Consider the following 24485-nt stretch of genomic DNA (forward strand, 5'->3'; position numbering starts at 1 on the left):
TGCTGCTATGGGGAAACATAGAACCTATCCAATCCATTCATCATCATGCTTATGACAATTATCAAGACCATATATTTTAGCCAGAACATTCCAGCTGACATCACAGTGCCATTTTGACTAACTCATTTAAATCTGGAGCGCATCACTGAATAGTTTCAATTGCTATAGTAACATACTTGGTTTTCCATTCATTTCCATTCATTCATTTCACATGTTGCTCTTGATGGAACTGGCTATTGGTTTGTCTGCGGCAAAGGAGCTCATTTTATGATGAATAAAGTATCAAGGAAAACATAAAAGACAATGTAAACCCTGCATAGAAAAGATAGAGGAAAAAAACACTGCCTTTGGTGATGTACAAGTCCCTCTGTGAAAGGGCATGCATTCCATTTTCCTTTGCACAAAAAAACTCAGTAACATAAAAAGGACTGATGTATCTTTAAGAACTGCTCTCCTCCCCCCCTCCCCCGAGCTGCTGCACGTGTAAATACCTTGGCTGTAGTTCTTTTTCCAAGGTGATTTAAATCCCGATAGAGTGCTCCAAGGAGAGATGTCCCTGATACTTCCCATGGTCATTTTGCTGAGCTAGCCAAAGTATATACTCATGCCATATATCACTTTGGCACCATTAAAGAATTACAGGGCATCACATGGTCTTGCAGGAATTAATCACTGCTTAACAGTGGGTGCGCCTGTGTTTATGAAGTCATTTGGAATATCTGCATGTAACCACTGGCACTACGAGGAGAGAGTATATGCAGGTAATGAACCATGGGATTACGTTACGGTTGAGCTACATAATTTTCCAATTGGTAATTAATATTTCTGGATGATAGTTTTATATATTTTCTTGCGTTGAAATGCTATTTTCCAATGGTGCCTAAACACTACAGTGATGGTTGTATTAGACAAATCCCAGATAAACTGAGAGATGAAACTAACACTGACTGACAGTATGCTAGCTTTTTAATGTGCCATTTAAAAAAAATCCAGATTGTGTTAATTTTAAAATGTGCCAAATTCTCCCCTTGTGTAATCCATACTGAGAACTAAGAGAAGCATATGGTTCAATAAGTGTAGGTATCTTTTATATAGTGACTTGAGTATGTTGTGCAATGCTAAAGGAAAAGTGCTTTTTAGTGTTATCTGGCTAGTATGATTTTAGAAATCAGCTTACACAACCTTAGATTTTTATTTCCTTTTTGGTCAAAAATAAACAAATATTACTCAGTTTTTAACACCAGTTTCACGTCCATCAGAATAAGACGAAAACTGCAAAAAAATATTCTGTAGATATTCTGTAAAATAGTTGCATTTTAGTAACCCCCTTTAATGCTAATGGCAGCTGCGTGTGTACTGAGGTGTATTTTGTGCGTAATTCAAGAGCAGTAGTCAGTTTCTAGAAAAATGTCTGCAAGTGCTATGCTGGATTTCTCAAAGATTACACAATTTCCCACTTATAAATATTTATCTTGCTTGTATGATTCAGATGATACACTTGAGCATCAATTAGCTTTCCCAATAAAAGAGGAGAGGTAGAAATGTGAAGATTTATGTACTGCTCTAAAGCTAGGTGTTGCTAATTCATTCCACATTCAAGTTGTTTATCATTATTGCACCTCATTTTTTAAAGTAGTGAAGAAGTTTTTAAATAGAAACATTTAGAATTTGTATATAACAAGTGTACTTAAGTTTCACTGGAATTCAGGGCCAAGAAGTAATCAACTTGCTAAGAATTGAGAAGGTTATTAGAAATAGCTGGCACTGTACTTCTCTGACTCATGTAATTCAGATATACAAGCTGAAGATTTTAATAGATAAGGAGCTATTGAAAGCATAAAGAACAAATTTGTTCCAGAGCTGTTTGCATAAAAGATAATGTATTTATAAAAGATGTGAAATATTCTACCTGACCTGTTGCTTTTATAGTTATTTGAAAGGGTGGGGGGGAAAATCAACTGAAATCAGAAAAGCTCATTTACTGGGGCATCCTGAGGGGAAAGTGGTGATCCTGTATGCTTGCTGTTAAAGTTTAAAATGTATCAGGTAGTTTGAAATGTTAGCAAGGAATATAAGAGATGCTAGACATAAAAAAAGAACTTTGAGTGGGATATTTCCATACTGGCAACAGTGAAAGATACAAGTGGCTGACCTTCACATTTAGTTCTTCATTACATCTTTAAGAAGCAATCCATTATGCTGCCCCAATTGTACTAGTGGAGAATAATTTGCAGCAGCAGCTTATCATAGAATATCAGGGTTGGAAGGGACCTCAGGAGGTCATCTAGTCCAGTCTCCTGCTCAAAGCAGGTCCAATTTCCAACTAAATCATACCAGCCAGGAAGGAACCTCTAAGGAAGGAGATTCCACCACCTCCCTAGGTAACCCATTCCAGTGCTTCGCCACCCTCCTAGTGAAAAAGGTTTTCCTAATATCCAACCTAAGCCTCCCCCACTGCAACTTGAGACCATTACTCCTTGTTCTGTCATCTGGTACCACTGAGAACAGTCTAGAGCCATCCTCTTTGGAACACCCTTTCAGGTAGTTGAAAGCAGCTATCAAATCCCCCTTCATTCTTCTCTTCTGCAGACTAAACAATCCCAGTTCCCTCAGCCTCTCCTCATAGGTCATGTGCTCCAGGCCCCTAATCATTTTTGTTGCCCTCTGCTGGACTCTCTCCAATTTTTCCACATCCTTCTTGTAGTGTGGGGTCCAAAACTGGACATAGTACTCCAGATGAGGCCTCACCAATGTCGAATAGAGGGGAATGATCACGTCTCTCGATCTGCTGGCAATGCCCCTACTTATACTGCCCAAAATGCCGTTAGCCTTCTTGGCAATGAGGGCACACTGTCGACTCATATCCAGCTTCTCGTCCACTGTAACCCCTAGGTCTTTTTCTGCAGAACTGCTTCCTAGCCATTAGGTCCCTAGTCTGTAACAGTGAATGGGATTCTTCCATCCTAAGTGCAGGACTCTGCACTTGTCCTTGTTGAACGTCATCAGGTTTCTTTTGGCCCAATCCTCTAATTTGTCTAGGTCCCTCTGTATCGTATCCCTACCCTCCAGCGTATCTACCACTCCTCCCAGTTTAGTGTCATCTTCAAACTTGCTGAGAGCGCGGTCCACGCCATCCTCCAGATCATTAATGAAGATATTGAATGAAACTGGCCCCAGGACCGACCCTTAGGGCACTCCACTTGAAACCAGCTGCCAAATAGACATGGAGCCATTGATCACTACCTGTTGAGCCTAACGATCTAGCCAGCTTTCTATCCATTCATCCAGCCCACACTTCTTTAACTTGCTGGCAAGAATACTGTGGGAGACTGTATCAAAAGCTTTGCTAAATTCAAGGAACACCACATCCACTGCTTTCCCCTCATCCACAGACCCAGTTATCTCTTCATAGAAGCCAATTAGGCTTCTATGAAGAGCCAGTTAGTCAGGCATAACTTGCCCTTGGTGAATCCATGCTGACTGTTCCTGATCACTTTCCTTTCCTCTAAGTGCTTCAGAATTGATTCTTTGAGGACCTGCTCCATGATTTTTCCAAGGACTGAGGTGAGGCTGACTGGCCTGTAAGTATGCTCACTTCCAGACCACTAGCCCACTCTGGGGCCTGTAGGTATGTGGAAGAGCCATGGTTTTTCCTATTCCCTATGTGTGCCTGCCCTCATACAAAGTTGCTCCCAGGAGTGGGCAACTGGGTAGCAGCAAGAATGGGTCTTGAATTTTTAGTCAGAAAATGCCAATTCATCAAAACCAGAACTTTGTGGTCTGGTTCCAATGAATTTTTAGTTTAGAAAATTTTTGAAAACAAGTTTCAAAATTGGTGAAACGTTGCAACATTTCAAAACTAAAAATTACAGTTCTGCTGTTTGAGATGACTTTTCATTTAGAAATTTGAGCTAATTGTAGTAAAAAAAAATTTTTAAATGGTCAAAATCTAAACAAAGTATTTTGATGGACCCAAACAATTTCTTCCAGATTTTCAGCTTTCAGCTATTTGAAATTTTGACTTTTCATCTCTATTCGGAATGAGATTCTGGCCTATTAAGGTTTTTCATTAGCTAGGTACTTATATCACTTCCACTACTGTTGTATAAAAGCACCTAAAAACATGAAGTAATACTTTTTCACAAAACCCTTGTAATATTGGCAAGAATTTCTCCCCTTGTACCAATGGGGAACGTAGGCATTGAGAGATTAAATTACTTGCCCAAGGTCACATAGGAAATTTGCAAGTCTTATGACAGAACCAGAAATTGGAACAAGATCTTCATAACTGTTGCTTAATCTCATAAAGCAAACCTGGGCAAGTTTAAAGTAGAAATAATGTTCACATCCAAGCTAGAGTATGGAGTTTGGGTCAGAGGCTGACCTACGTTGCTGACAGACTGAACAGTGCTGAAAAGCTAGCAAGCTATTTGAGAGATTTTTGGGCTCTAACTGGTTAAAATGTTGCAAGATCTGTTACTCTTCCAAGCTTTCCACCATCTTGATCCACACCTATACCCGATCTAGAAAATTGACTTTTCTTACTAATGAATCTGACCTTGAAACAAAAACAACAAGGATAATTTTAGACCCACAGATTTTAAATGCAACACATTATTCCCCTCAGCAATTCAGGAAGTGATAACAATTTGAAGTCCTGTCTCAGGCCTCTCTATAGTTTATTGATTTACGGAGCTATCCTCTTATAGGATACTTATCTAATTCTTTATTGAACCGAGTTATACTATTGGCCTTCATAACATCCCCTGGCAATGAGTTCCAAGGGTTGACAGCACATTGTGTGAACAAGTACTTCCTTTTGTTTGCTTGAAACCTGCTGGCTATAAATTTTATTGGATGACCCCTCGTTCTTGTGTTACATGGAGGGATAAATAATAGTTCCCTATTCATGATTTTATAGACCATCAAATCCCGCCCCCCACCCCCAGTTAACTCTTTTCTAAACTGAACAGTCCCAGACTTTTTAATCTCTCCTCATATGGAAGCTGTTCCACACCCCAATAATTTTTGTTGACCTTCTGTGCACCTTTTCCAATTCAAATATATCTTTTTTTTTGAGATGGGGTCACCAGAACGGCATGCGGTATTCAAGGTGTGGTAATACCATGGATTTATATAGCAACATTAGGGTATTTTCTGTCTTACTATTAATCCCTTTCCTAACGTTTCCCAACATTGTTAACTTTTTTGACTGCTGCCACACTGAGTGGATGTTTTCAGAGGATTATCCACGATGACTCTAATGGTATGTCTACATGGAGATAAAAGGCCTGCAGTGGTCAGCTGACTCAAGCTCATAGGGCTTGGGCTGTGGGGCTAAAAATTGCTGTGTAGACATTCTGGCTCAGGCTACAGCCCAAGCTCTGGGACTCTTCACCCTCACAGGGTCCCAAAACTTGGGTTCCAGCCTGAGCCCAAATGTCTACACAGTAGTTTTTTAGCCTCACAGCCTGAGCCTTGCAAGTCTGAGTCAGCTAACCCAGGCCAGCCACAGGTTTTTTTATCCCTAAGATTTCTTTCTTGAGTGGAAGCAGCTCATTTAGACCCCCATCATTTTGTTACAAGCGAGTTTCACTCAGATATTTGATTTGTTTGAATGCACAACTCAAAGTGAAATATGGGTGAAGTTACATGGATTAAAAATGAACAAAATAGTCACATAAAACCTTATAAAATGAAACTGCTTTCTTTTCACACAGCTCTGCTAGTGAATTTCCATTTCCCCAGAAATTTTAAGACTCCAGTATCAGACCCAACTCAATTTGGACTAAAATACAAATACAAAGTGGGAAGTGATTTTATAAAAATTATGGACAAACGAGGATCAGATTGGCTGAAGCAAAACATCTGGAGCTCTCCAGACCAACCACATTTTGATATCAGGCAAAAAGTCTCACAATAACATGCTTCTTAGTTGGATTTCCTTTCCTCTCTGGTTTCAGCTGAATCGGAAATACTGGGAAAAAAAGCTTTATTTCATAGAATTTTTTTTTTCTGATTTAGGTCCTGGAAGCAATTGGGAACCACAAATCTGCATGTATATCTTAAAATGTTAAATAGCACTTTTCAAACCTCAGAATTAAAAAAAAAAACAAAAAAACACTGAGTTCAGGTTTCTGAGTGACGGTTAGAGCTACGTGAAAGCTTGCTTGGTTTTATGTTTCATTCGAAACCAAAGCAGATTCTCTGAAATGTTCTTTAGCCATTCAAGAGAATTTGGCCCTAGTTTCGGGACCAATTTATGTATTTTTTATAGTTAAAATCTTATGAAATTAGCTATTTGGCATGGTTTCCAACATTCCCCCTCCACCCCAAACAAACTTGATGATCATGGACGAGCTTTCCTTTGAGAATATGAGTTTACTAGAATCCGTAACTCAACAAGAAACCCAGTCAGTATCAACCCACCCAGTTCTAAGTGGAAAAAGAAATGTACCAAGTTTTCTGCTGGCAAAACTCCATTGATTTCAATAGCGTAACACTAGTAGAGAATGCCACCCAATGTTTACACAAATTCTTGTAAAACAAAGCTGACAGATTTGGCACATTTCTAATGAAGGTGCTGATTGGTTCTTACTCTTTCTAAACCTGTTTTTCCTTTCCTGGTTTATGCTATCCTAATGAAATGCATGTAGCATGAGGCTAGCATACATCACAGACTAAAAACTTTTAAGGAAGCTCTTCTCTGGGGCATTTGGTGTCAGATCCCAGCCTCATTCTGAATCTGGATGGCACCCTTCTCATCTCGCCACCCCCAAACTGCTGGTGTCCTGCCAGGCATAGGCCTAAATAAAAGAGAATATAACATCTTTCAGAGAGAGCCTTCCCTCCCAATCTCTCAGACCTTTACCTTGCTACTTTTACTCCTGTGTCTACTCCCCTCAACGCTGTGAATTCTTGGGAAGGATTTTAAGAGGGCTGCTTTTAAATAAAGTTTGTCACAGCTGAAGACTGTCCTGTCACGAAGCCCTAAAATAGCAATCAGCTGCCTCAACCACAGTGGGACTGGAGGCATTAATAACTTGGTGGAGGAGAAACAGAAGCCACCATTCTATATTTTACAACACCCTTCCTTGGTTTTAAATTCTTACAGAAATATCACAATGTAGTCAAACAAATAAAAGCATATTTAATGTTACAATTTTGACTCTCAGCTTTTAAGTCACTTAAAAAGAGAATGTTTAAAAATACCTGATTGCAAAGCAAGCATATCCCAGTAGCAATCAGTTCTCTCCCAGGGAACAGCCATGAAGGATTTCACAGGACTACATCAACACTGTTAGGAAGCCGGCAGAAGCATGGAGCCAGGATTGATGGATCCCAACAGACCCGCCCCAGGGAGTGTTTGAAATGTGGTCCAGACTGGCAGATGAGTGAGTTCAAGTCAAGTTCCCATATCCTTATGTAACCCTTCTGCCCCTCTGAGTTGGCAGCAACAAGGGCCGGCTTCAGTATCTAGGGGTTCCGTTTCAATAATACGATGCAAAACCGGCTCGAGCCCCACCCAGTGACCTGAGACAATTACATACCACCCCCCGGGCGCCTCTAAGAGGCAATACTTCCCCTCTCACAAGTACGGGGTCTGAGTTTAGCAAAATCCTTTTAATAAAGGAGGGAAACAATGCGGCATTATGTTGGGGAAACACCACAAACAGGATTCATAACACAAACCATGAGCAAAAGACCCATCCCCCCCACAAGTAAGTTTGGCAGTATCCTCTTCCCCTCAGGGGCTTAAAGTCCAGGAACCCAAAAAATCACCCAAAAGTCCAACACCCCAAAAGTCTCTGTCCCTGGTCAGTGCAGCCCCAGAGTTCAAAAGTTTATCTGCAGAGTTTTACCTCCCAGTCTGGGGGGGTGGGGTGTGCAGCAGTGTTAATGGGCACCTTACATGGTCCGAGGCCGACTACCCCACCTCTCCATGGGGTTCTGCTGCAGCCTTCACCACAAGTCACTCCACCAGCCGCTCCGCTCCTCCAGCTGTCCCATGAGCCAGTCCAGCTCTTCCGCGAACTGCTCCACTCCACTGGCTGTCCCATGACCCGCTTCGGTCATCCCACAAACTGCTCTGCTCTACCAGCTGCTCAGCAATAGATCTTCAGCCTCCCTGCCCCCACCCCCTCAACTCAGTGATTTTAGCTGTTAGTAATTTTAGCTCTTTAGTGATGTCAGCTTGTAGTAGGGGAGCCTCAGTGCTGGTGCACCATTGGCTCAAAGTGAATTCAGCTCAACAGTCTATAACTAGACTCCTAATGGAATTAAAATTAGCTCTGATATTCCACAGTAGAGAGAGGAGGAGGTGTAATTGATATTTCAGGCCCTCAAAAGGGGCCCATACCATTGGGTACAAATAACTGTCCCGAGCCTCTCTCAATTCACTGGGTTTTGGAACCCATGTCCTTTGTCTAGTGAGTGCTACTTAGTTGAATGGTAAGTCCCTCTGTCATAAAACAGTTTCATTGCCCTTGACTCACATAATCAGGGTAACAATACTTTATTCTTCCTGCCCCAATAACAGAGAAACTGGGGATCCCACAGCAGCCAAAGTGACAATTTGGGCTCATGCTAGGCGGTGTGGGTGTGCCTATGCAAACAAGATCAGCCCCTGAAGTTCTTTTCCACAACTCACCACAATTCACCACCAGATGTCAGGGTAGAGCTCATCCTGACTCTGCTTACATCCTCCCCCCAGCCAAGAATTTGTCGTCCCAACAAATCACACCTATTATACCAACTCACTGGTTCCCTTCAAAGGGCCTCAGATAGCCCTCTTTAGCTTCCACAAGCCTGTGTGCTAAATATATTGGCTCCTCACTAGTAGTCACCCCAAGTGCATCATAAGTTAATCGTTTTACTGGTCTTACCACCGTGTCTCATCTATTGAGAATCTCTGTTGCTGTGGTAGGGGGGACATCCTCTTGAGCAACGGATGGAGAGGTTCCCTTTGAGGGCCCCTCGGCTACTGGCATAGGCCCCTGCACTTCTAGTTCTAACAGTGGAGGGTCCAAGGTGCCCAGAACATCCTCCACCTGTATGTCTCCACTGTTCAATAACCAGTGTGTGTCATCACATGGGGTCCCACCAGTGGCACAAGGGTGTCAGCAATGGGCCTAAATACTTCCGCCATGGGGTTTAGGGTGGAAGAGGGGGAGCTCTCTTTTGGTTCAGCTGATTGAGACTGAAATCTTGTCTCCATTCCAGGATACACCATGGTTGTGTCTTCCGCCTCAGACTCACTCTCGGATGTGCTGCATAGGGGTAGGTTAGCTGCAGGGGGCCAGATGTCCATGTTGGATGGCGGCTTTGGTCCAGCACCTTTGTTCTGCCCGGTTGCTCTGTTGTTGCCCATCTCATAAGGGGTGCCTACCAATTCCCCCACAGGGAGCAAAAGGTTTCTATGCACTGTCTTTGTTATATAACCACATAACCTGTTGGAAAGGCTGGGTTGTGGTGGAGTCAGAGGATGGGGACTCAGGAGACCTGGGTTAGTTTGTAGCTCTCTCAAAGACTCCATATGTGATGATACAAGACATTTGGTGCCTCCATTTCCTATCTGTGAATGGGGATTGAAATACTTCAAAGGGGTGTTGTGAGGATAACTGTGTTAACGCATATTCAGTGCTTATTCAGTGCTTTGAAACTGATAAAGAAGGGGGCCTATAGTATTGTGCATTCACTGCAGGCATGTTCTCTCATGGTGTAACAGGATCTCCTTCCCAAACACTCCCTGGTGATGTTTGCTCCTGTGACATGGTAATCCAGCTCTTCTCATGACTGGCCCTGTGGCAAGGTCACATTTAGTTCCACCCCTTCCAGGGTAAACAAAGAGTACAAGAGACTAATCTCAAACATACATAACTCTTTGGGGAGGAGCGAGCCTGGGGTAGACTATTGACTCCTTTCTGGGCTCTGTAGGATTACTCTCCAACTCTGCAAAGCAATGCCTTCCAGGCCTTTCTCCCTGAAGGCCCAATTCCAAACTAATTTGTCCTCCCCATTGTATCAGGGTGTTTCCACTCCCCCAGTAGGGGAACCCAGGCCCTCCCACATCACTGGGTTCTAGTCCAGGGACCCTAGGATGAGCAGCCAAGATAGGCTCCATCAGAGCCCTCACTGCTGCCTTCTTAGACCTCTTCCTACCATGGCCTTTCTTCAGGCTGCTTTCCCCAGCTCCTTCCTGGGCTCACTGTAGACCTGCCTCTCTCTAGCCCCTCCTTCACTCTCTCACTAGCAAGCAAAGATGGGCTACAGAGTTATTTCTCTCTCTCCCCACAGCCTCCTTCTCATCTGGGCGTCCCTCCCTTTATGATCACCACCTAGCTCCTCCCTCAGGTGGGTGTTCTCTTCTGTTGGGTCTGGCCCACCCTCTAGGTACAACCAGGTGCCTTAATTGAGCTCTCTTGCTCCTCTTAACCTCTTTTAGTGCCAGTGCAGAGTTTATGCCCCATCATAGGGCAATATAAGCTATAAATAGTTCCTGGGGCCCCACAGTTGTTGTAAAAATATATATGTAGTACACAGAGAAAAAGGCACACGAGTGTAATATGAAAGAACCACAATGGCACAGTGGGGTCCAAATAAATGTGTTTATTAATTATATACAACATGCAAAGCCAAGCTACATATACAAACAGCTACTGTTGTAGGATTCTGGTGGCTTCTGAAACACAGAAGACAGTGAGAGCCACTAGAGGGCTCAAAAACTAATTTAGAGTGATACTACCCTATATTGTATACTACACAGAATACGACAATATAATAAGAGACAGTTCATGTCCCAAAGAGCTTGAAGTCTAAATAGATAAGACAAAGGGTGAGAAGAAATGAAGTATCTCCATGCTACAGATAAGAAACTGAGGCACAGATATATCAATGGTTTTTTAATGTCCTATAGACAAAAGTTGCATACAATACTGAGGTAAGCTCTCCTTCTAGATAGCACCATAATGATCTTTTCCGCCTGGTGCTCTATTTCTGTATCCCAATGTTTGTGTTTGATGATTGTCTGGCAGCTGCCAGACAACAATGCATACCTATCTGAAACAGTAAAGTAAGGTGGGAAATAATTTCCTTGTGCTATTTTTGCATTTCTTGTGAAGCAGAATCTTCCATACTACATACCTTGCTGAATAAGAAGGAAGTTAATGCAACTTCATATACAGCCATTTCATACCTCAGTTCTGCTTGATTTTTCATGCTCTTTGAACCCAATTTGGGTTTGAAGTTCAGTTAATTTGAATTTGGCCTTTGTGGGTACATTTAAAAATCTCTTGTGTTTTGATTTGCTACTTAATCCTTTCTTCCAAGGCTAATGAAGAAAATTAGGACCAAGTTGAATGGCCAGGCTTCAATAAAAGGCGTTGGGTGCTCTTTCATTCCATATTGCCCTCAGCATTTGTTAGTTACACAGTAATCTTGCTTGTTCATGGAGGTATAGCTCCCTTGTTTCTATCTACATTCCATCCACTAGCGTTATGGCTTGAGGGCCCGATCCTGAGAATAACATGTATACTTTCAGTGGAATTATAACTCAGGGCCTGCTGAGGTATCTTTAAATCTGACTGCATCATACTGTGAACAAAAACTTAATCATCCTACATATCATCCCACAGTACTATACCCATACTAAAGAACACTAGAATACGTTAGTTAGTAAGCTAATAATAATGCTATTATGTTAGATTCTTTTTCAGTGCAAGGGTAAATAAAAGTTATATGCCTATCAGAAAATCAAGAGTTTTGGAATAAATGCAAGTTCTCTCATCATCTCTAATTGTCACTTGCTGTAGATGTCAAACTAACAGAGTAGCAGAATCTAATTTCCTTGTTTGATTCACCATGAAATTAAACTGAACTGACAATTTTTATTTTCACCTGGCAAATTCGCCCAACACTATTTAAATCTAGCTAATCAAGTACAGTTATCTGCTGCACACACTCATCTCTCCTACCACACCTCTGATTTGTAGTATCCCACATCCAGCTCCCTCTGACTGTCTGGCATTGGATTACATTTACAGTTTTGTAAGGTGTAAAGGAATGCATGGACATAGTTAGCTGAGTTGCCAGCAAATGTCACAGAATTACTGCTGAAAGATGAAGGGAGCAGAGAAGGGAAAATCCACCCATGAAAAACAAGAACTCCCCAACAGCACCTTCCTATGAAAATACAATTGGGTGAAGCTCTTTCTTTAGAAAACTTGACTATAATTCTCTTTTCATTTGGAAACTCACCAAAAAAAAAATCTTTATTGGGAATAGAATATCACAGTTTAGAAACTACTGAGAAAATCAGAGTTAGCACTATCTACTAAAAGATTTCACCTGAATCAAATATACTTTAGAGTCAATGCTGACAAGCCCATTTTAGGAACCTTATCACTTCAACGGAACAAAAAAAAAAAAGTAAATGAGAGACAATATTTGCTGAATATCCAAAGTGCATGTATTTTTTGCATCATGTGGCAGCAGTGGGTCTCATGGCATTATGTTCTGTCAGGTTCAATACGGTCATAAACACAATGTGTCAATAAGCAGCAGCAACAAGCTATGCTGTGATGAAGGTGTGTAGTTCAGATCATCTGAATTTCTGAGGGTGTTTGCAAGTAAGGTCCCAAAGCTTTTCTTCACAAATCGCACCTTACAAAGAATTTGGAATGTTCCACAGCTACGAAGTCAGTGGGTGAATCCGCCACAGAACCACAAACAATCCACAAGACACAAAAGTGTCCTTGTGCCCAACGTGCAAGCTACTTGAATCCTCTCCTTTAAGCTCTTACATTCCCTCTACAATTAAACTTCTTTCCCTTTGATCCAAATACAGCGAAGTAGACTATGGATTTGCACGGGGAGTGAAAGATAGTAAGAACCATCCCTCTCCCCGACCACCTCTGGACACTTCTATGAGAGCTGAGTGCCCACTTACTCTATTCCCCAGAACAAGTGGACAGGGAATGAACATGCATGGCGCGGGGGGAGGAGGAGGGAACACGACAGAGTAGATTACTGCTGCAGTAGGCCAGCAGCAAATTACTATCCCCCTGAAGCAAGATGGGTGGGGGCACAGATATGAGGGTGGGAATTATTCCTCTGAGCCACAATGTTTCCCTAGAATTCTTCTGTGGGGGAGCAGCTTATTATAGGCTGTGTCCTAAGGACACAATCTAGCCCAGTGATATTATTTCACTGTGCATCTTCTTGATATTCTCTTCCAAGGACAAACCATTTTTCTATGGAAGTGTTGTATTACATATTCAGATTTTATTTTTATTTTTTAAATATAGCTTTCTCATTTGTGTTTGCCCAAACAAGGAGTTAAAGGGTATGCCTATACTGGAATAAAGAGACCCGTACCATAGCCGTGGCTGGCCCAGGTGATTTCGGCTTGGACTGTGGGGCTAAAAATTGCTGTGTAGACATTCAGGCTCAGGCTGGAGCTGTGGCTGTAGGGTCCTCACCCCTCTCACAGCTGCAAGCCTGAGCCAGCTAACCTGGGCCAGTAGCAGGTGTTTAATTGCTCTGTAGATGTACTCAGTGTGATCATTTGACCCAGTCCCTCCATTACTGTAATGCTTCAGCTCAGTTACATGTAGTTTTAGGGTGTTTTTTTTTCTAAATGTCCTTTGTTGGAAACAGCCCAAACTTCTCTAGCTTTCCTCATTAATGACATAAATCAGGCAAAATGTTAAGAGTCACTGCTGTAATAGTATTTGATAGAGAACTTAAATTAGACCACAGAGAAAAAATGGCAGTGCTCCTCCAAGACTGCGTGATTCATGTCTTGGTATCAAACCAGAAGTCTCAAGTGGAATGCAATTCCATAACGAAGAGGAGCATAGTGTTTAGTCATCATACAGTTCCAAAAAGAGCTGGGTACAAAACACAGTTTGGCTCCATTATATTGGGCATTCCATCGGGGGTGAGTGACCCCTCACCATTTTTCTAGATGCACACTCTCCCCCATCAGCTCAATGTCTCATTAAGTTTCCCCACATCCCTTCATCCTTGGCTGCCATTTTAGCTTTCTTTTTCTCTCTCTCAGTACCCCAACAACTATTAATTCACCTCTGGCTGATCAGGCAAAGCAAGTAGTGTTTTCCTCCTCCGAGGCTGTCAAATTGTTTCATGGATCATTCAGCACAGGTCCTGAAAGTCAGGAATGATGGCTTGCAGCTCAGCCTGGGATCACCTAGCTAACTGCAGCTGGAATCCCTAATTGGCTAGATCACCGGATTGGATGAGGAGCTTATCAGGACTGCTCTCAAGCCCAGCAGCAGCATTTGGCCAATGGCTGCTCAACACTTTTCACCCACAGCATTTATCACTCCAGGTCCTGCCTTGTTCCCAGCCTTGCTCAGTTTCTGACTCCAGATTCCTGACCCTCAGCTTCTGGATCTTGATGCTGGCTCCCAACCCTAGTCCTGACAGCTCATGCTCTGTGACAATGAAAGTGTGTTGCTTCCATGAACTTATCCACCCCCACCAGAGAGATTGAGTCCCAGATCTTCCCAGAATCCAATTTCCCCTATAACAACATAATGCAAAGCGTTCTCAGCCCTGCTAATTTTGAATATTTAAATTACTTAACATAAAACTTCCTGAAGTATCTCCTTTACTCTCCATTATTAAACTTATTCATATTGTACAGGATGAATGATGAATTTGGCTTAAAGTATTCAAATTTTTTAAAGGATTTTGTTAAAGAAATAAAGAGGACAGTATATTGGTTTCAAAAGAAACAGGACCAGTGTATTCCTATGAACCACTACAGAAATATGGCTCTATTTAGTATATCTAGCATGTTAATACACATTAATTGTACAGCTATGAAGATAAACACTGGGAACAGAAGTTATTGTAGAATTTAAAGAATTTTTAATGAAGTCACTTTTTAGTTACTGCATGATTACCGCACAACAAAGCATCTTATTTCATGATAATCATGACAATTAGCTCATATCACTATTGCATGTCCACTTAAATCAACAAAGAACTTAAAATGGTCCCACCTCCCCTCCCCCAATACTCGTGAGTCATAACATTGTCTCTCTTTGGAAGTGACATATCTGAACTAACACAGGAAACATGCAGGTTATTTTCGTATTTTTTTTTCTATTGAGTAAATGAATTCAGTACCTTGGAAACAGAATATATTCTGGGCCAAATTCATCCCTGATGTATCTTACATTGAAGGCAATGACGTTAAACCAGGGATGTATTTGGTCCTGTATGTGCACATAACAGTTAGAATGCCAGACAGTCAGACAAGCAAACATATTTTATGGTAAAGCCGAGAGTAGCTAATGAAAAAAAGACAATGAATACTTTTGGAAAAAATGTTCTTGGTATTTCTGCTTGTGTTCTCCTGTGAATTAACTGCATTATATTTTCCTTCAGCAAAATTAAAATTTTGGAAGCTATTAGGAGTCAGGGAAAGATCAAACACGTTGCAGTGCATCTCTGAAGAAAAAAGGCATCCAAACACCACAAAGTTTGGTATCCTGCACTACCTATATTACAGAAACAGGCTTTCCTTTTAGAGAACCTGTTTTGCAATAGGCTACAGTGGTACAATTCCAGTGGAGGCTGCTGATATCTGAAAGTGGGCAGACAATACTGACACGTAAATATAGGTTCAAAACAGGTAAAGGACATGACTCAGAAAAGGGTAGACAGAGCCTGCCAGCATTTAACTCAATGCTTCAAAATGGACAATAGTTCATCAAAATCTGAGTGCCAAATCATGTTCATGTTACCCACCTGAAAAGTCCCAGCTACTTCAAGTGGACAGTTTTGTGAGTATTACTAGCAGGCTTTGGTCTGGACTCCTCCTGCACATTTGAATAATAATACACAAATGGCACTGGTCAGGAATGAAATGGATTCAGAACTGAGGGCCTGATCCTGCAATTTGTTGCATGTAGTTGAGCCTCTGCATGGAGCCCTAGCACAAGCTGCAAGAGCAGGCCCTAAGCAAGTCAGAGGTGACATATTATCGTTCAGTTCATACCCATGAATACCTAAGCACATCTGTGGCTTGAATTTCATGTTTAGTGACTTTCTACAGATGCTAATTTCTAGCCATCTATGATAATGAGAATAGGGGTGTTTAGTGGAGCTGACTGATTTCCAATACTGAAAATTAATTAGGCAGAACAGATGATCAAAAGCCTGTAGGAGATATATTTTAATGCTTCCTCTGATTTACCAAGAAGCACTGAGCCAAATTAATCTCTGGTGCAATTCCATAGAAATCAATGTTTTTACATAGTTTTACAGGGATGGATTTAACTTGAATTTAATTTAATGTACAGTACTCGCATATCTTACTAATCAAGAAACAAAAAACAAAACAAAATCCTCCCCTCTTCCCAATGAGAAATAAAATTGACAGTGATTAGATAAAGGGGTGGGGGAAAGTTCTTGGATCCAGCTGTACTCAAAGTCCATGTGAAAAATTCAACTTTTCTCCATTTTTCCTTACAAATCCTTTTAAAGGTCCATTTTTCATTTTTAAAATGTTTATTTTTCACATTCGCTGATGTTATTTTTGGATACTGTGCTTGTGTTGGATCAGACCCAGTTCCCAATCATTATGTTGTAACAACATTTTTTTTTAAAGGAAGCAGAGGAAGAAAAAAAAACCCTAATCAAACATGATAGCAATGTTCTTTATGTTTAAAATTGTAATGAAAATGTGTGTTTGCCACTTTAAGGAAAAGCTAATAATGTTTTACATAACCTCTCCCTAGAGATCTGGTAAGGTCAGGTTGATTCTGTGCCCTTCTTGGAGGATAAAAATCAACAATAAGCTTAGTGTTCTGAAGGTGAGAAGCAAAAGGACCTGTAGATTGTCACTTTTTCCTTTGGGAGTGTATTCCTACCTGCACAGAAAGTTTGAATGCCATGTGTAAAGCAAAGCAATCACAGTCATATATGCAGATTCATCTCTCCATTATACATAACCCAAGGAATTAATTAAGTTAATTACAAAACGCCAGCCTATAAACTCATTCACAGCCTTGTTTCTCAAGTGAGGCCTGGTGGAAAGGTGCTCAGGATGAGCATATGAACCACATTCCGTTTTCTTGGTTTTTACTGCTGTCTCCCTCTCTCTGTCTTTTGATACTGGAATAAGAGTGGCAGCTTTAGAAGAATCCAGTGCATACAAGCCACGGTGTACAGAATCTCAGTGTGTGGGATTTATGGCTGGGACTGACCTGTTTTTTTAAAAAGTTATTTAAAATTGAAACATCCTCCGAAGCACCCATAACTTACTTTTACTCTTATTGGAGAATAGACTTTTGACCATTAAAATGGTCATTATAATAGTCTTTAATTTTGCAACATATATACAAAATGGCCAGTTGCATGTGCACCAAGATATGGGTACAAATAAAGAATCCATTTATGAAAAATTAAGCTTTAAAAAGAAGTGTTTAATAGATGCGGTATGTTAAAGAGTAGAACACCTGATCTAAAAAATGTCCAGTCCTCTTGGTATGAAAGCATTCTGGACATATTCGATTTTTTTTTTGTAATTTTGGTACATCCTTAGTTATAACAAAAAGTTCATTAGAAAGTGAAGGGATTTATAAACCCTTCTTTGGGGTGTCTTGTCATATGAAAAAGTGGAAGGGGAAGGGCACATTTCCCAAGAGATCACCCCAGAGATCATGCTCATAGAAAGAATAAAAAAGCTCTTCACCACATCATAGGTGGCTGCTTTTGCGTTGGGCTAGAAGGGATAACAGTCAGGCTATGGCAAAGACTTTTAAATGAAGCTTAGTATTCTCAAACATGCAGAGACATGTCATACTGTGTTTCTATTTAATGAGTGTTATTGTAGATAAAGATATTACAGCAATGTTTGTGAAGCTGAGCTTATGCATATACACCCATTTGAAACTACAATTAAATTACCTGAATAATCAGAAATACCATTTCACTACAGAGAGTCAGAAGGGGTGCTTGTGCAGGGATTCAAGAACCCTCAAACCTGAAGGGATGTGTCTGGCCCACTAATAAGGAAATATTTTGGTACTCTTGCCACCCTACTGGTGGATTGGGGCTTCTCTTTTTTCCTCTTGGTATTCCTGCAAGCTACAATCTCCCAGAGTCGTATTTTCTGGAAAGAAGGTGCTGAACGATGACTTCCAGAAATAGTGCCAGAAAATATCTGTAATTCATTCAGCCACTAAAAGAGTTACTAGTGTCCTACTGCTGTCTTGTAACCGGATCCCTGACTCAGAGAGAGGTTTTCTCCCTGACATACCTCGCCTGGACTCGAGCAGACAAAGCAAGTACCTCCTCTGTGGCTGAGTCCAGTTATTCCTGTGCTATAAATACTACAGCAGACACCACAATTCACTGTATGGCAGGTCAGTGCACCCCAAGGCAGTTGCATGTTTTCACAATATGCACGGACACAAGCTGATAATGCTATGACAAGGAGTCTGGAAAAACTTAACAGTATTACTAGTATTACTTTGCATTTAACAAGGTGCCCTTGGTACCCTGATGTCACAAAAAATACTGACACTCATTTTCAGCTTTAAAACTGCTTACAGATGATGAAAAGCCGTACACAAACTTGTAAATGATTAACAACAAGACAAAAGGCCTTTTAAATGAACATTTTATGTGAGCTAAGTGGGGGATGAAGCTTGCAGTAATTGTTCATATTTCATGGGGACTTGGCTTTTCATGAATTCATCTCAGTGTCATCTTTCATACATATTACAGTATCGGTTCATTAAAATTCTTGATGCAGTGCTGAACCTGGTCAGACTGAAATGGGGCTGACAAACCTCATGTCTGCCGCACAGATAACCAGACCTTATGAAGGTGAAATTAGTTTTCAGGAGCTGTACTGTTCACTTGATTGATTCCGTCTTAGAAGTCATATGACTTAATGTTTCCTGCATGGGCTGCCACTGTCATGCAAACATGACCTGATAACACATTGTCAGGAGCGCTCCAGAGAGCTAACAGCAATCTAACATCTTTCTACTGAGTGTGAAGTTCCATCTGAAATGTGCATATTTGATAAGCAGTTCTTCTATCTGTCCTTTTTCATTTTCAGAAAGTTAATCTTCTCTGCTCCAGTGAGCACTGTGTAGAAATGAGCTGGCTCAGAAATGCAGCAGGTGGCCCCAAACTACAGTACATGGGCACTCTAAACCTCCAGGGGCAGGCATGTTTTGACATCATTCCTGGAAGGTGGCACAGCTGGGACTGACAATGCAGTATGTCAGCCAATCCCCTTTTGAGAAGATGGACTTTCAGCAATTTAGGGTAAGAATGCTCTCTTGCATTTTATGTTCAGTTTTATTATTGTTTGCTACCTAGTTTCAATAACAGATAACACCACAAACCATTTTCCTCCTGCAGAGGCGAGGTACTCACTGCAATCATGCGAACCATACTAAATACAAAGAATTACATAAAGGATCATCGTTAGTTTCAGAATAATTTTGATGGTGATAACATCCATGGACTGCCAGCTACCTTCTTTATTATGCCTTTTTTAGAACCTTTATGCCTTTTTTAGAACCTTTATCCCTCAGAATCCTCCTTTCAGCATATCCGTCCCAGTTTTGTTTGAAAGATAAGCAGAAAACACAACCGTCAATTCTGCCTAATAATATCAGTTCCCTCTACTCTGTATATTTAATATATATAAGTAAAATAGCAGGCTACTGCATTAATCTCTAGTTTCATTTACTCTGGTGTCAATGAAGAGTAACTCAAATGAATCCAGTGGATCCAAAGTAACACCACTGGCTTCACTGGAGTTACTCTGGATTGACACCAGTGTAAAGTAAACTAGGAATAAATGCAATTGGCTGGTACTTTATGTATATATTAAATATGCATGAGAGAGTGATATAAGAAATTGGTCATATAATTCAGTATGGGCCAGAACTATTCCCTTGTGCTATCCTCTGTGCACCAGCATAAAGAACCAACTGGGGACTCCCCTTGCATAGGGGTATCGCTAGCTCTAAGCCAGGGGTTCTTAACCTTTTCCTTTCTGAGGACCCCCCAAACATGCTATAAAAACTCCACAGCCCACCTGTGCCACAATAACTGGTTTTCTGCCTATAAAAGCCAGGACTGGCATAAAGGGATAACAAGCAGGGTAATTGCCCAGGGCCTCATGCCACAGAGGGCACTGTGAAGCTAAGTTGCTCAGGGCCCCAGACTTCAGCCCCATGCAGTGGGACTTCGGCTTTCTTCCTGGGCCCAGCAAGTCTAACACTGGTCCTGCTTGGCAGACCCCCTGAAACCTGCTCGTGGTCCCCCAGGGGGCCCCAAGACCCCTGGTTGAGAACCACTGCTCTAAACCATCTGTTTCTGCCCCATCTGAAGAGGAGTGTTGCACTCAAGACATCCTGGGCCAGCAGAACAAATTCCAGGAAGCCTTTCAAGCCATCGCAAGTTAGAGCAGCCTTGAGGTATGTTGGAGACACCTGAGGCTTTAGTCATATGGTTTTCATAAGCTGAGAGCACTTCCCTGAAAAGATTGTGTATTTGCTTTCAGGTTTTGCAGGTGATTAAAATAAACCTTCATCTTACCTTGCATTTTCTTGGCATATGGAAGAGTAAAATATCAACATTTTGTATTCTTTGGGGCTGCCTTCAAGAAACATTCTTACAGGAATGGCATCACAGTTTAAGCCAGTCAGCCGACTCCTCTGGACGAGAGCCCTCTGTGGAAATATGATGCAATACAAGAAGATTAGCTCAGGTATATTGGCCTCTCTTATCCCATTGTTTAAATTATATTTTTTATTTTATGAAATAAGTTATATAAATTAGCACCATGAAAACATTCTCTATTTTTTCCATGTAGCACAGTTAAAGTTCCCCAGAGGTATGCTCTTGAAAAGGGTAAAATGAGGAAGAGAAGGAAATCAAAGATTCCTTCCCTTAACTGTTCTCCACACATCTGTTTCTTGCTATTATGCAATGGCATTGAAGCAAGTGAACAAGTTTTCTGCCTTGTGAACTATACGCTTCCAAACAATAATACGTTTTTTCAAACATCTGGTCCCAGTGTTCTGTTTGTTTCAGCATTGCCACACACCACTGTATCAAACAACTGGAAATTTTCTCTTCGTTAAATCTCAGAAAGGGGCAACTTCCTAGTGGACTGACTCACCAACATTCAGTGGCACAGAAGTATTTGTGTGACTTGGCTAGATGTCCAAAGCATGTATCTCATGCACTGCACCAAATCCTCTCCTGGCTGAAAGTTTAATACTAGTTGTGTTGCACTATGACAAGACCAGCTGCTATGTCACAACAAGCAGAAGGGAACTTGAAGCTGCCGTATCCTGTTGTTCTGTTTGCTTCACAACAGTGGAGCGGAAAAGTGAAACAAATTCTACAGCAGAAGATCCACCTCCCAACCTAATCACTCCAGCCTGAGGAATCACAGCACTGTCCCTTCAGCAAGATGCATCCACCCCTTCCTTCAACTGCACAGCATAATACTCCCAGGCCAGCTCAGTAACCAGGCCTCATATGCTTCACGACCATATTGGTCATGCTTTCTTTCCTTCACAACCTAAGGACTTTGCTGGAGTGGAGCCAGAGTGCTGAGCACCTTGAGGAATTGAACCTCCTCCGACACAGCTGTACCACCCCCAGCCCTTCCATGCAGCTGCATCTAGCATGTCCTGTCTGGGGTCTGTAGGCAGCCCCACTGGAGGACAGAGCTGGTAGCAGTACAGCTGCACCAGAAGAGCTGCCTGCATGGGGCCGCCTGGGGGCCTCACATTCTGCTCTTTTCACCACTGCGGTTCCAGAGAGCTCTGCGGTTCAGAAGTCTTGGGCACAGCAGGAGGAGGACAGAGCCCCCTTCCCAGGTAACGTGGGATGGATCATGGGGCATGCCCTCACTTCTTTAGCTGGTGCAGTGTACCGGTAAGAAATGAATTCTCCACTGATGGCAGGTCAGGAATGACATGTGCTGGCAAAAGCAACCTGGAGAAGTCTATACCATACAGCGCTTGTTTCAACGACCTCTGATCAAGCTGATGCTATGAGTCCTTCACTTTGTGAACAATACATTTACTCAACTTTGTTTCAAATGGATGTACTGCTTCAGAACAGTTTGGATACCTCTGAACACAGGACTAATAGTATTTTAATTGCCTGACCTGTCTTTGAACTGATGGCTGCTAACATCTAAAATGCCTTAATTCCCAGAAGTACTGCTGCTGAAATATGGCTGTAGGTTTGGATTTCAACAGCATTTAGCCTATTGCAGTGACACTTTTAGCTTTCCCTTGTTATTAAAGAAGTTGAATCTCTATAGCCTTTAGCCATTCTTTGCTTTACCACCCAGGGGACACGAGTTTAAATTTTCATCTCAATTCTTCACTTCTTGGGCTATTGGGAGATGAGAGGACAACTGGTCGATTAGTAAGACAATTTATTCACAAATAATTGTTCAATAAAAAAAATGCCCTAATACCTAGATAATATTTTTCACAACATATTATTCAACCAGCAGTGGTTGGGAGTATTACTGAAGTGAAGGATCTCGGGGGATGCAGGGGGAGGGGCAGGAAGGCATGTCATTCCTGACCTGCCATGCTACTCAAAACCCAAGTGTCTCCTGAGAGAATGCTGATTGTGTGGTGATTTGTAACTAGACCAAGTCATTTTCATTTATGACTTAACCCAGAATTTGAATTCACTTCCCGGAGATGAAAAGTCAGAGTGCTAACCAAAGGCTCAATTCTACAAGGTGCTCAGCACTCTGGTCCCACTTCAGCAAAGCCCTTAAAACACGTGGTAAACATTAAGCAAAAGTAGTCCCATTGAAGCTAAGGGGATTACTCACCTGCTTAAAGTTAAGATAGTATTTAAATGCTTTTCTGGATCAAGGCAGAGTGCTCATCACTTGAAGAATTAAGCCCCAACTGTACTCACCATTTGTGCCACATTTATTACGTTTCTGATAACACTATCTCATTATAAAATTCCATTGTTTTCAAGAATGAGCACATTTCAAAGCACAGTTCCATAAGAAGGATTCTTCTGAGTTTTAAATTAACCCTCTTTATTGTCTGTCCCAAATTTCCTCTTTATTTTTTCTGTGGAAAACATATTTTGCTAACCCTCCTTCCCTTTCACACCAAAAATATTTTCCCTCGTCTTAAAATGTTCATACATGTTTGTTTGTTTGTTTTTTTCTTTCCTTCTTCAGGTTGCATTTTTCAAATCAGCCACCAGATGACTAGATGCCAAAATACTACGATCGCAGCTTCCTGAGAGCAGTATTGCAGGCTTCCTGGTTTAGGAATTACATTTCTCCCATATCCTCAAGGGAGCCTGTATAATGCTTCATTATATTGGGGTGGGGGGGGACGTAGCATGGGGAGGGGCGGGGAGAGCTGTTTTGTTTGGTTGTCTTTTTGTTATGTACAGAAGGATTCCCTGCAGACTTCCACTTTACCAGAAGAGGTTCTTAAGCTACTTTAGATACACATGTATTAAGGACAACTGGAAATAAGCAAAGCTCAGAAAATGTCAAATATTTCACTCGGAATGCAAAGCTTCAAAAATAAATAAATAACTAAATAAATAAAAAGTGATCGCCTTAGTGTGAGAGCTGTGGTAGTGATCTCAAGCGGATTTCACTTGCAGCCTCACTTCATAATGAGCTGTGGCAGTACCACCATAATCGTGGCATATTAGACACATCTAACTGACAGTTTGAGTATCCCAACTCTGGACTGAGCTATAGGTGTCAACATACGAAAGCAGGCTCCTCTATAGAGAAACTAACACAGGCAAGTGCCGATTGTCATATATATCATCATTGGTGCAGAAACTGCCCTTGTCAAGTGTCAGTATTTTAATTTATTTTGGTTTTATACAGCGTATTTGTTAATGCAGGTGAATTTGGTACTCATGAAAGTGAGGCAGACAATGTTATCTTGAGCCAGGCATAGCAAGGCCAGGTCTGTGTAATCCCCTCCATATACTGAGGGCATTGTGCACCAAAAACACTAAACATTCTGCACGTAGTGTTCTAAAATTCTGCAAGTTTTTTTGTCAATAAATAAATGCAGAGGCTCCAGCATGGCAGTGGGGAGCACAGGCCACTGGCTGCACGAAAGTGGGAGATCACCGTGCAACTCCCCACCCCTACCCCGGGAGCAGACTCAGCAGTGAGGCTGCACCTGACCCTGACACAGCACATGGCCTGAGCCTGCCCCCAAAACACCATGGGGCCTTACCCCTCTGCGCCAGGTGTCTGGATGTGGGGGATCAGGGCGGTGCGAGAGAGTAGGGGTTTTGAGTGCAGGGAGCTCAGTGGGAGGCGGTATGGGGTGCAGTGGTGGGGGTCTGGATGCAGGAGGTCTGGGTGCAGGGAGGCTCCAGAAGTAGGGGTTGAGGTTCGGTGGGGTGGGGTTAGGGTATGGAGTGCTAGGGAGGTTCTG

General features: G+C 41.8%; 2 long non-coding RNA genes across 4 annotated transcripts in view; one reads left to right on the plus strand and one right to left on the minus strand.

Moving 5' to 3' along the window:
- LOC123373353 overlaps positions 1-24485 on the minus strand; it is a 291422-nt gene that overhangs the window by 126830 nt on the left and 140107 nt on the right. For 2 of the 3 annotated variants that reach the window (XR_006580681.1, XR_006580680.1), the window contains exon 5: positions 20602-20735. This is a non-coding gene — a long non-coding RNA (uncharacterized LOC123373353). Of the gene's footprint in view, positions 1-17993; positions 19448-20601; positions 20736-24485 lie in introns of those variants that run through there. The other variant, XR_006580679.1, reaches the window with a different exon arrangement.
- On the plus strand, positions 681-23362 carry LOC123373354. The gene is made up of 3 exons (XR_006580682.1): positions 681-761; positions 19106-19317; positions 23246-23362. It is a non-coding gene; the product is annotated as an uncharacterized LOC123373354 (long non-coding RNA).

The sequence above is a fragment of the Mauremys mutica genome, chromosome 6, assembly GCF_020497125.1.
Source record: "Mauremys mutica isolate MM-2020 ecotype Southern chromosome 6, ASM2049712v1, whole genome shotgun sequence".
Lineage (NCBI taxonomy): Eukaryota > Metazoa > Chordata > Testudines > Geoemydidae > Mauremys > Mauremys mutica.